We start from the raw sequence: 10,549 nt of genomic DNA on the forward strand, positions 1-10,549 counted from the left end.
CCTCAAATGGAGCAATTCCAATGCTAGAGTGGTAGCTATTGTTGTATGCAAACTCTATAAGGGACAACTACTCAACCCAAATACTACCATAGTCAATCACACAAGATCTAAGAATGTCTTCCAATGTCAGAATAGTCCTTTCTGCTTGTCCATCCGATTGCGGGTGGAAAGCAGTACTAAGACTCACCTTGGTCCCCAAACCTTTTTAAAACGATCACCAAAAGTGTGATGAAAACTGCGTACCACGATTCGAGATGATAGAAATAGGTAGCCCATGCAACTCCACAATCTCATCAAGATACAACCTTGCATAATCCTCAGCTAAGAAATTTGTCCTTACTGACAAAAAGTGAGCAGACTTAGTCATCATATCCATAATGATACAAATCGAATCAAACTGATTTTGAGACTGAGGAAGACCGATAACAAAATCCATATTGATCATTTTCCACTTCCACACAGACAACTCAATTTCTTGATACAATCCTCTAGGCCTCATGTGCTCAACCTTTACTTATTGGCACACCATGTACTTAGCCATAAAACTAGACACATCCAGCTTCATATTATTCCACCAATACATCTCCTTAAGGTCATGATACATTTTTATCAAACCAGGATGAATGGCATAGCGCGACTCATGCACCTCATCCAAGATCCTCTCTTGCAAACTATCTATATCGGGAACACATAACCTTCTTTGGTACCGCAAGGTACCATTACCACTAATCTTAAAGGCCATCACTTTATTCCCACCTACATCACCTTTTATCCTCATCAAGATAGGATCCAACACTTGCTTCTCCTTTACTTCATCACCAAAAGACGACCGCATCACCTATTGCACAACCACACCACCATCCTCAAAGTCCAAGAAACAAACTCTAAGGTTAAACAAATGGTGAATATCTTTCACCAACCCCCGTTTTCCTTCATCCACATGTGCTATACTCCTCATGGATAGACTGCTAAGATCATCAGCAACTACATTAGCTTTACCTAGATGGTAGTGAAGAATCATGTTATAATCTTTGAGCAGTTCAAGCCATCTACTTTGCCTGAGGTTCAACTCTTTCTGAGTAAACACATACTGCAGGATTTTATGATCGGAAAAGATATCCAAATACACACTATATAGATAGTGACACCAAATTTTTAATGCAAATACCGTAACCAACAATTCCAAGTCATGAGTTGGATAATTCTTCTCATGCACCTTCAATTGTCTAGAGGCATAAGCTATCAGCTTGCCATTCTGCATCAAGATGCAACCAATCCCCATACAAGATAAATCACAATAAACTTTAAAACTGTCAGTGCCTTTAGGCAAAGTCAAGATTAGAGCCAAAGTCAACTTATTCTTCAATTTTCCAAAACTACCCTCACAAGCATCAGACTACAAGAACCTTACCTTCTTCTGATTCAACTTAGTCAACAGGGCAGCTATAGAAGAGAAACTTTCCACAAACCTCCTATAGTAACCAGCTAAACCCAAGAAGCTCCAGATATCAATTAGAGTATGGGTCTAGGCCACTTCTTAACCACTGTAAATTTTTACGGATCCACTATGATCTCTTCACTAGAAATGACATGACCCAAAAAAGTGATAGCTTTTAACAAAAATTCACATTTTAAAAATTTGGCATACAACTGTTGCTCTTTTAGAGTCTGCAATACAATACGGAGGTGATTGGCATGACCCACCTCACTCTTTGAATACACCAAAATATCATCTATGAACACAATGACTAAAACATCTAGAAACTGACGGAAGACTTTATTCATCAAATCCATAAATATCACTGGGGCATTAGTCAACCCATAAGACATAACCAGAAACTCAAAATTCCCATACCGAGTATGAAAGACAGTCTTAGGGATATCCACTTCCCTAATCTTTAGCTAATGGTACCCAGACCGAAGATTAATGTTGGAGAAAAACTTAGCACCCTGAAGCTGATCAAATGAATCATCTATCTTTGGAAGAGGGTACTAATTCTTTACCGTTACCTTATTCAATTGCCGGTAATCAATACATATCCGAAGGGAACCATTCTTCTTATGCATGACTAAAATTGGTGCACCCCATGGAGACATACTAGGACGGATGAAACCCTTGTCCAAGAGATCCTTTAATTGCTCCTTAAGCTCCTTCAACTCAGTTGGATATATTCTATACGGAGGAATAAAGATCTGATTAGTGTCCAAAATAAGATCAATCCCAAAATCAAACTCTCTATCAGGAGGGACACCAGGGATGTCGTCAGGGAAAACCTCAGGGAATTCATTCACCACTAGGATAGAATGCAAAGAAGGACCTCCAAGTTAGAATCTTTAACCCAGACCAAATGATAGAGGCAACCCTTGGAGATTAATCTCTGAGCTCTAAGGTATGATATAAACCCTTCTTTAGGAGATAGGGAACCACACTTCCATTCAATAACTGGCTCGTTAGGGAATTTAAAGACGACCTTATAGGTTCGACAGTCTAGAGAAGCATAGCACGAGTGCAACCAATCCATCCCCAATATGATATCAAAATCAACCATATCTAATTCAAACAGATCCACCAAGGTCTCCCGACCACCCGCTGACACCACACAACCCTTATAGACTTTTTTATCCACTACAGAGTCACCCACTGGGGTAGATATAGTAAAAAGGTGTGGAATACACTTGAGACCAAAACCAAAATACACAGCCACAAATAGGGTCATATAAGAAAGAGTGGACCCCAGATCAAGTAAGCAGTACACATCATTAGAAAAGAGTTTCAATATACCAATAATAACATCAGGCGATGCCTCAAAATCCTGAGGAGTAGTGATAGCATAGAGTTGGTTCCGGTCAGTGCCAAAACTAGATAGTGCACCCTTTGGTGCTGAAGCTGATGACGAGGCAAAAAGAACCTTGTTTTCCCCAGAAGCAACCTTACCAATAGGAAAGTTTCTAATCATATGCCCTGGCTAACCACAATTGAAGCACTTGTCCTTTCTTTCATCATAATAATCCCGATGCATTCGACCACAAAATCTGTAAAAAGGATATGATGGAGTTGATTGAGCCCCACTAGCCTGAGATTGGGAACACTATACCCTAAAATTATTGCCACTATAAAAATGTCTGTCTCCTGATGGCTTTAGGTAGGGAGCACTAGCCATCGAGTACGACCCAAAATTGCCCCACTTTTTATTGGGCCACTTCCCACCATCCCTGCCATTCTACTGTTGGCCACCACTCTGCTAAGAAAAGTTAAAATTCTTGCTCTACCTTTCCCCAATCTTTGCCTATTTTTTTCTCTTCCTTAATCTGCTGTATGTATACAACCAACCTGGATATATCTATATTCTTGTTCAACAAGGCAACCTTACTCTCCAAAATTAAGTCTCAGGATAACCCAAAAGTGAACTTTCTCATTCTAGCCCTCATGCTAGAAACAAACTCCAGAGCATACCAAAATAACTGGTGAAACTTTAAGGCATACTTCTTGAATGTCATCGCCTTGCTTCAGTTTAACAAACTCTTTTACCTTTGCTTCTCTCAGCTCTCGAGGAAATAAGCAGTCTAAAAAATTACTAGAGTAATCATCCCATAGGTCTGACACAACATCGTTACCCTAGTATGCTCTTATTCCTCATACCATTGGTATGCTACATCTTTCAGTTGGTAGGCAGGAAATTCCATACCATCTATGTTAGTAGCATGCATAACGCGAAAGATCTTCTCTATTTCGGTAAAGATCCTCCTCAACCTTAACACCAGTGAACATAGGAGAGTTCAACCTCATAAACTAGCCAGCCCTTGTAGCCTCAGAAAATGAAGTAACAGAAGTACCGCTCCCAGTTGAGAATCTACCAACTGCACCAACATATGGATAGACTGATAAAACTCAGTGTTCGTCACCTCAGCCTGAGGAGCTTGAGAAGGACTGAAGGGAATCGGTGGAACTCTAAGAGGACAATCAGGAACTAGACCCCTAGACCAGGTCTGGACCCATAGGTGGATAGGTCCCATCAACATTGTCCTCGGGTGGGACAAAAAAGTTTTCTTAAACTTCAGATCATCTAGGAGGCATGATCTGAAAAGCAAACAAATAGGTATGAGAGAAAATTTTAGGATCTTAGAATCTACAACTTGAAAACAAAACACAAGAAAGAGAAATATTCCTAAATGCCTCGTAGCCTCTCCCTTATGAGTGTGGCGTGCTGCACACCCCTAAAATAGACTCTACTCGACACGACTTTGTCAGACACCCAATTGAACATGAACCTAGGTCTCTGATACTAATTTGACTCAACCCAAACCAGGGCCTAGTGGTGTCGAGCATCTCAAGTCCAATCAGGATCATAGACTACCCCCAATACCCAATCGCAACCACCCTTCACCCTATGTCACATGAATTTCAAATATATAACAAGATAAATTATATACATAAAATATATAAATTTTATACAAAATAATGTATATTCATTTTTAAATTTAACTAGAAAATACTATTAGTTTGGTTGATCGATCAAACATGTAACTTGTCCTTTAGGATCTCTTCTTCTTCAACAAATGTTATATATTTACGTAGTTTAATAAATTCATAAATATTCTAACTCAACGAAAGTAACATACATCTAGAGGTTATATCTTTTTTTCAATAATAAACTATGAATATATTATCATAAACCAATAAAAATTCAACAATTGTCGAGATTGTATTATAGTTTTTAGTGAACAATTGCTGAGATTGTACTTGAATTCAAAAACTCCAATCTTTGTGGTAAACTTGGTTTGGAAGCTTGACCGATAAGTTAAAGTTGGATCCACATAGCCCATGATGTTTATAGAAAGGTCGGGGATGCCATCTAGCTCAGAACTACAAAAAAAGGAATAGAGTCTCAGTAATCAAATTTAAATTGAAGTCTTTGTTGAAGTAAACTCTCATATTTCCTAGCTTTTTTTGAATTGGTAGTCATTTTTACTCTTTCCTTCAATTCCTTTTGAATTTGTGTAACTATAAACTCCCTATTCACATTTATTTTCTTGAAAATTTTCCAATCCCTTACCTGCCAAGTGTTGTATACTATAGCTCCACAAATTGTAGCAACTATCTCCTTTTTGCGTTGCTTCCATCTTTGATCATTTATCCATTGTAGACCATATCTAGCAGCTTGTTTTGGAAATACAATCCCATCCTAAGACCCCTTTCATTATTAAAAAAAAATATAAATATAATGATATAATTTTTGATATAGGGCGACTTCTCCTATGTCGTGTCAATTCGCATACAAAAAGGGAGATTTGTCCTCTCCTATACTTCTATAAAGAAATCAAGAAGAATTTCTTAAAATATCATTTGATATTAATATGTAATCACTAACTAATCTAAAATCTAATAAAATAATATAATAAATTAAGGTTCCATTTCAACACGGAACGAAACAAAAAAGATAATATACAGGATGAGTAGAAAGAGTTGTGCTTCTTGGCTTGATTCAGGAAAACTACAAGATAGAAAAATATCCGAATTCTAAGAATCCATAGGATTTATTGTGGATCCAAGACAACAATAGAAATATTTTAGTCTTAGATTTTTATTTATTTGTCTAGATTTTGTATTTCAAATCTTGTATATCTTGGTAAGTATATACTTAGTCAAAATATATGCAATAGAATTTTTGTTGTATTCGACTGAATTTTTTTAGTTAAAGATTGGGGCGAGTTTAATTGCAATTTAATTAGGAGTATGAAGGATAATGACTTGAGTTCTTTCTCCTTATCCTTCCTTATTTATTGCTAATTTATCTTCTAATGTCTACTATTTTTGCTTATCCAAAATGTCCACTACTAATAATTAAATATGATCTATTTCCATACCTCATAAATAATAACTAGTTTTGGGCTTTATTTGGAAGCCTTGTGAATAATCTCATTACCTTTTCAAGCAAGAACGCATCCTTCATTACGAGGTTTTACACATGCTTATAGAGCTACTCAATTAGTTGTGGCACCTGGCGCATTTTCCTAAGGATGTCTTAAAGTTTCTTTATCAAACTATAGTACAGAACATCCCCAAAGATCTTAGTCAGAGTAGAAATATGTCAAACATGAATACCTCCTGAGGCTATGGGTAGAAAAGAGATCCAATCTTGTGTGAAATAAATATCATGATTTTGATCTTTTTCAACAAAAATCATCATGCAATAAATCAATAAAGCACAAAGTTACATGGTACCAGAGTGAATATGATCTCCATCACATATACATAACGCTTTTGCTAATACCCAAAAGTGGATACAATGATTCTTCTGTTTATCAATAACCACATGTATTGCACGGTAGATGTAAAGAAGTAGACCATTATCTCAGCAGTAATGATCCAAACTATTATTTGTGGTAAATCCCCCCGTTAAGTAGTCATGCCTTACAATTGGAATGCCTAATTCTTTAGAAAATATAACTCTTTTTATCATTTCTTCATATGTACCTAAACATTCAAGTAATGCCCTTTGATTTCACCCATTTAGTCTTTGCTTTATAAAGTTCTTCCGAACAAAATAAGAAATGATCTATCCAATGTATAAATGGTCATAATTTCATGTTCTCATCATCTTTGATAAAATCAAGTCCACTGCGAAGACATTCATAAATAGCTCTACCGTAGTCTTTAGTAGATAACCCAATTTAGATTTAATAATACATCCTAATAGGGGATGATCATACTTATTTAATTTATCTCTTTTAACTTGAATTCTATGAGGTAGACCTTGGAAAGTTTTAACATAAGGAAGAGGAATTCGCAGATCTTACAGACATAGAGCGTGAAGAGCTTTGAACCCAAATACATTACCTACAATAAAAGTAAACATGTTGGTAACGGAACCATCTTCAAAAAGGTCTAAAGGGTAAGCTAAATAAGAAGTATACAAAAAAACACTCGATGCGGTTTCACCGCCCTTCATAACAATCAATAATGGTAAGTCCATCAGTCTATACAGTTGTCCATATACTAGTAGAAGATTCGGCAGCTACCGCAGCCGCGACTTCTTCAGGTGGAACTCCAGGTTGGGGAGTTACTCGGAATGCTGCCAGCATATTAGTATCCTTGGTTTGGTACTCAGGAGTATAATAAATTAATTTATACTCTTTAACACCAGCTTTGAATTTGACACTTGCTTTGGTATCTGTTTGTTGTGATGTAAATCCCTCCCTATATCTCATGAATTAAGAATTCTCACAACAACAAGGTCTACCCGACACAAATTTTGCGTTAGTAAAATTGTTTTACATGAATCTTTCAAAAAATTTTCAACTAATACTAATATTATCAATTAATCAGAATGGTTGATTATTAGACCATGGTATTTGATTTTTCAAATACATCATTATTGTATACTCTTTCATATATATATATATAGCGCAACCCAATTTTTATTTTTTTTTTACCTTTTTTTGAAATGAAAATTCTTAACTAACCTGAATAATAAGAACTTCCCCCTTGATAGTGGTATACATTGTATATGTAAATCCTAAATGTGAAAATATATGGAATTTTGCTATGAAAGGTATAAAAAAGAAAAAAATGTAAAGAAAAGAATAGGCTAGACGTAAATCAATATATTGAAATTTAGTAAAAATAAATAAGAAAAATAAGAAGAGGAGCCTATTAGATCTAAATAATGAATCATAATAGAAATATAAAACAAAAGTTCAGTTTCAAATTCCATAGAATAGATAATATGGATGGAAATGTCTATAATGATAGACAAATAAAAGACTTTCTCAAAATTCTGATTTATCCACTTGAGATTTTTAAATTAAAATAGGTTGGGTAAGATTGAAAATTAACTCAGCCTTATTAAATAAGTAAACAATTAAATTGGCTCAATTGTATGGTGCCAAGGAAATTGAGTTCTAATTTCCATTTTATTGAATTAATCGATTAACATGCTAGCAGACATTTACTTTGAATTTGATAATTTTTGAAAAAAATATTTTGACATATTTATTTTCTTATTATGAGAATCAATCCTACTACTTTAGATTTTGGGATTTCCATGCTAAAAAAAACCTGGGACATGTCGTCCAAATCATCAGTTCGGTGCAAGATGTAGCCTTTCCTCCGGGGCAAGATGTAGAATATTTATAACTCTATGGTAGTTCAAGATCTAGATAGTCTTGGTCAACCAATTAATGTGGCTTGTGAGGTACAATAATTATTAGGAAATAATCGAGTTAGAGTTGTATTTATAAGTGCTATATGATCTTAGGTGGATTATTGTAACACCTCGAGTTTTCATGTTTTAAACCTCCTAAGAAATAGCCCATGAGGTTAGCTTTTCAATGCATCAAACCTCATCTCAGTCCGAAGCCATGGAAAAAAGTAGTGGAAATTCTTACTTGAGAGCCTGGAAAGACTGCCATGGCCACGACTTAAGGTAATGAATCATTACCACTCATGACGAGTCATCATGATTGAGTCGTAACCACTCCAGTGAATCTCCTAGTCACTACGATACCTTAACACGACTCATAATTAGTTCCTACGAGTCATATGGAGGGACTCATAGTCACATCAGTCTGTGGGGACAAGAACCCTCTCCAGTGGTTACAAGTCCAGTATACGACTTGTAACCAAACCTTAGAGTCTTTGCATGAACCCGTAACCTGACCAGTCTGTGATCCGAGGCCTTAGATTCTAACCATGACTCTATCCTATGACTCGTAATCAATCATGATAAGTAGTTAGGTGGAAAGTGGTAGTCAACCCATAATGTACCTATAATCCCATAATTTTACCAAAGAGAGTTAAGAGGGATAGTTTTCTCTTCTTCCTCAAGCAATTAGGATTTCTCAAGAACAATATCAATTTCCAGGATTTCCCCAAAGCTTCTCTTTAGGTATGTGGGGTATTCATCAATGGGTTGCTTTCATCCATTGAGCCCAAAAATCCTCTTTTTGGTTCAAGTATGAATTTTACTTTAGTTATGATCAAGTTTAATATAAATCTATGAAATTCATCCATTTTTTCTCATTATTTTTACATTCAAGCAATGTTAATAGTTTTACTCCATCAAAATCATGCTCTTACATGCTTGAAGTTCCAAAACCCCATGTCATGTTCAGTCAATACTATGTCAAATTCTCAAATTATGCTTTAAATTGTGTGAACATGAAATTTTCCCAAGGTTAACTTATTCCCATGTTTACATTTATCAAATTTATCAGATTATTTAAATATGTCATGTTTAGGTCTTTGAATTATGACTTTATTTCAGTGCTGGTAGGATTATGAACACTTAATACCTATATGTTTACTTATGTTTCAGAATTTTCAAGTAATTAGTCAGTCCATTCATGATTTTATTGTTATACCCAATATTATTTCATGTCAAATTATCAATTTTACATGTTCATGATTTCTTCATATTAGGCATGCACTGTCAGTTTTAAAATACCTTATGTGAGCAAATCAGTTATTAGTGTATGCATTAGTTAGTATTTTAGTGTCTTTTAGTTAGGAGTAGGATTTAGCATTGAGAGGGAAGTATGGGTTCAACGCATCCTATTTCGTAAAAATTACATGCCACTATAGGTTTAAGGGCCTTGCTAGAGTGTGTTTCCCCTTGCCTAACACGGGCTCATTTTAGTGATCACTCCAGTTCAGGTTCTACTTCGATGTTAAGGATAGAATAGCCGTCCTCAACATGGGTCAGACGTTGGACTCCATGATATCTCACATGGTTTATATCGATCACATGATAGCTTGAACAGTTTCAATCAATACCTAGTTTATCTCAGTTTAGGTTTGCTTGACTAAGTAGACAAATTTCAGTAATTATTCAGTCAGTTTTATAGATTATTTCATTTATTTAGATTATAATTATTTAGTTATACAAATCATGTTAGTATATACTATACTTGGTCTTGCATTCTCAATTTTACATATTCATGCATCTATGCTCAGATTTCATATGTATTTCAGTAGTCCTTGCCTCATGTACCAGTACATTTGAAGTACTAATTGCATACCTTTCTCTGTGCTATGTTTCCTTACAACATAGGTTCAGACGTACAGTTAACTGGGCATTCTTAGACAGATTAGCATTCTCCCAGTAGAAGCAGTAATGAGTCCTCTTTCATCGGGAATGATATTTTTAATTTAGTCATTTCCAACAGTTATTTTTATGTCAGTCAGTCGAAGTTATTTGGGGCCTATCCCATTTACTCCTTATGTTAGAGGCTTTCAAATGTTCAGACTATATGTTTAGACAATCAGTTTATCTTTCAGATATTATCAGTTATCTTTTAGACATATTTTTATATTCAGATTAGTATTCCATTTTTGGATCATATTTCATCACTTCATCTTCCGCAGATGTTATTTTAGTATCCATTTTATTTAGTGCTCTTAGAAGGTACCAGTATATGGGTTATCTTGGGGTCACTTGTGGCCAAAGCACCGTGTCTCGACCATGGGGTAACCTTGGTAATGACAAAGCTTGGTATTAGATCCTAAGTTTTTAAAGTATCCTAGGGAGTCTAAAAGCTGCATTGAGTA

The 10,549-nt window shown here is 35.4% G+C and overlaps 1 pseudogene; it reads right to left on the minus strand.

Moving 5' to 3' along the window:
- Nucleotides 1-5,853: 5,853 nt before the first annotated feature.
- Nucleotides 5,854-7,209, minus strand: LOC107856266 (annotated as a pseudogene).
- Between the last annotated feature and the right edge of the window lie 3,340 nt (nucleotides 7,210-10,549).

Source organism: Capsicum annuum, chromosome 7, assembly GCF_002878395.1.
Source record: "Capsicum annuum cultivar UCD-10X-F1 chromosome 7, UCD10Xv1.1, whole genome shotgun sequence".
NCBI classification, from domain to species: Eukaryota; Viridiplantae; Streptophyta; class Magnoliopsida; order Solanales; family Solanaceae; genus Capsicum; species Capsicum annuum.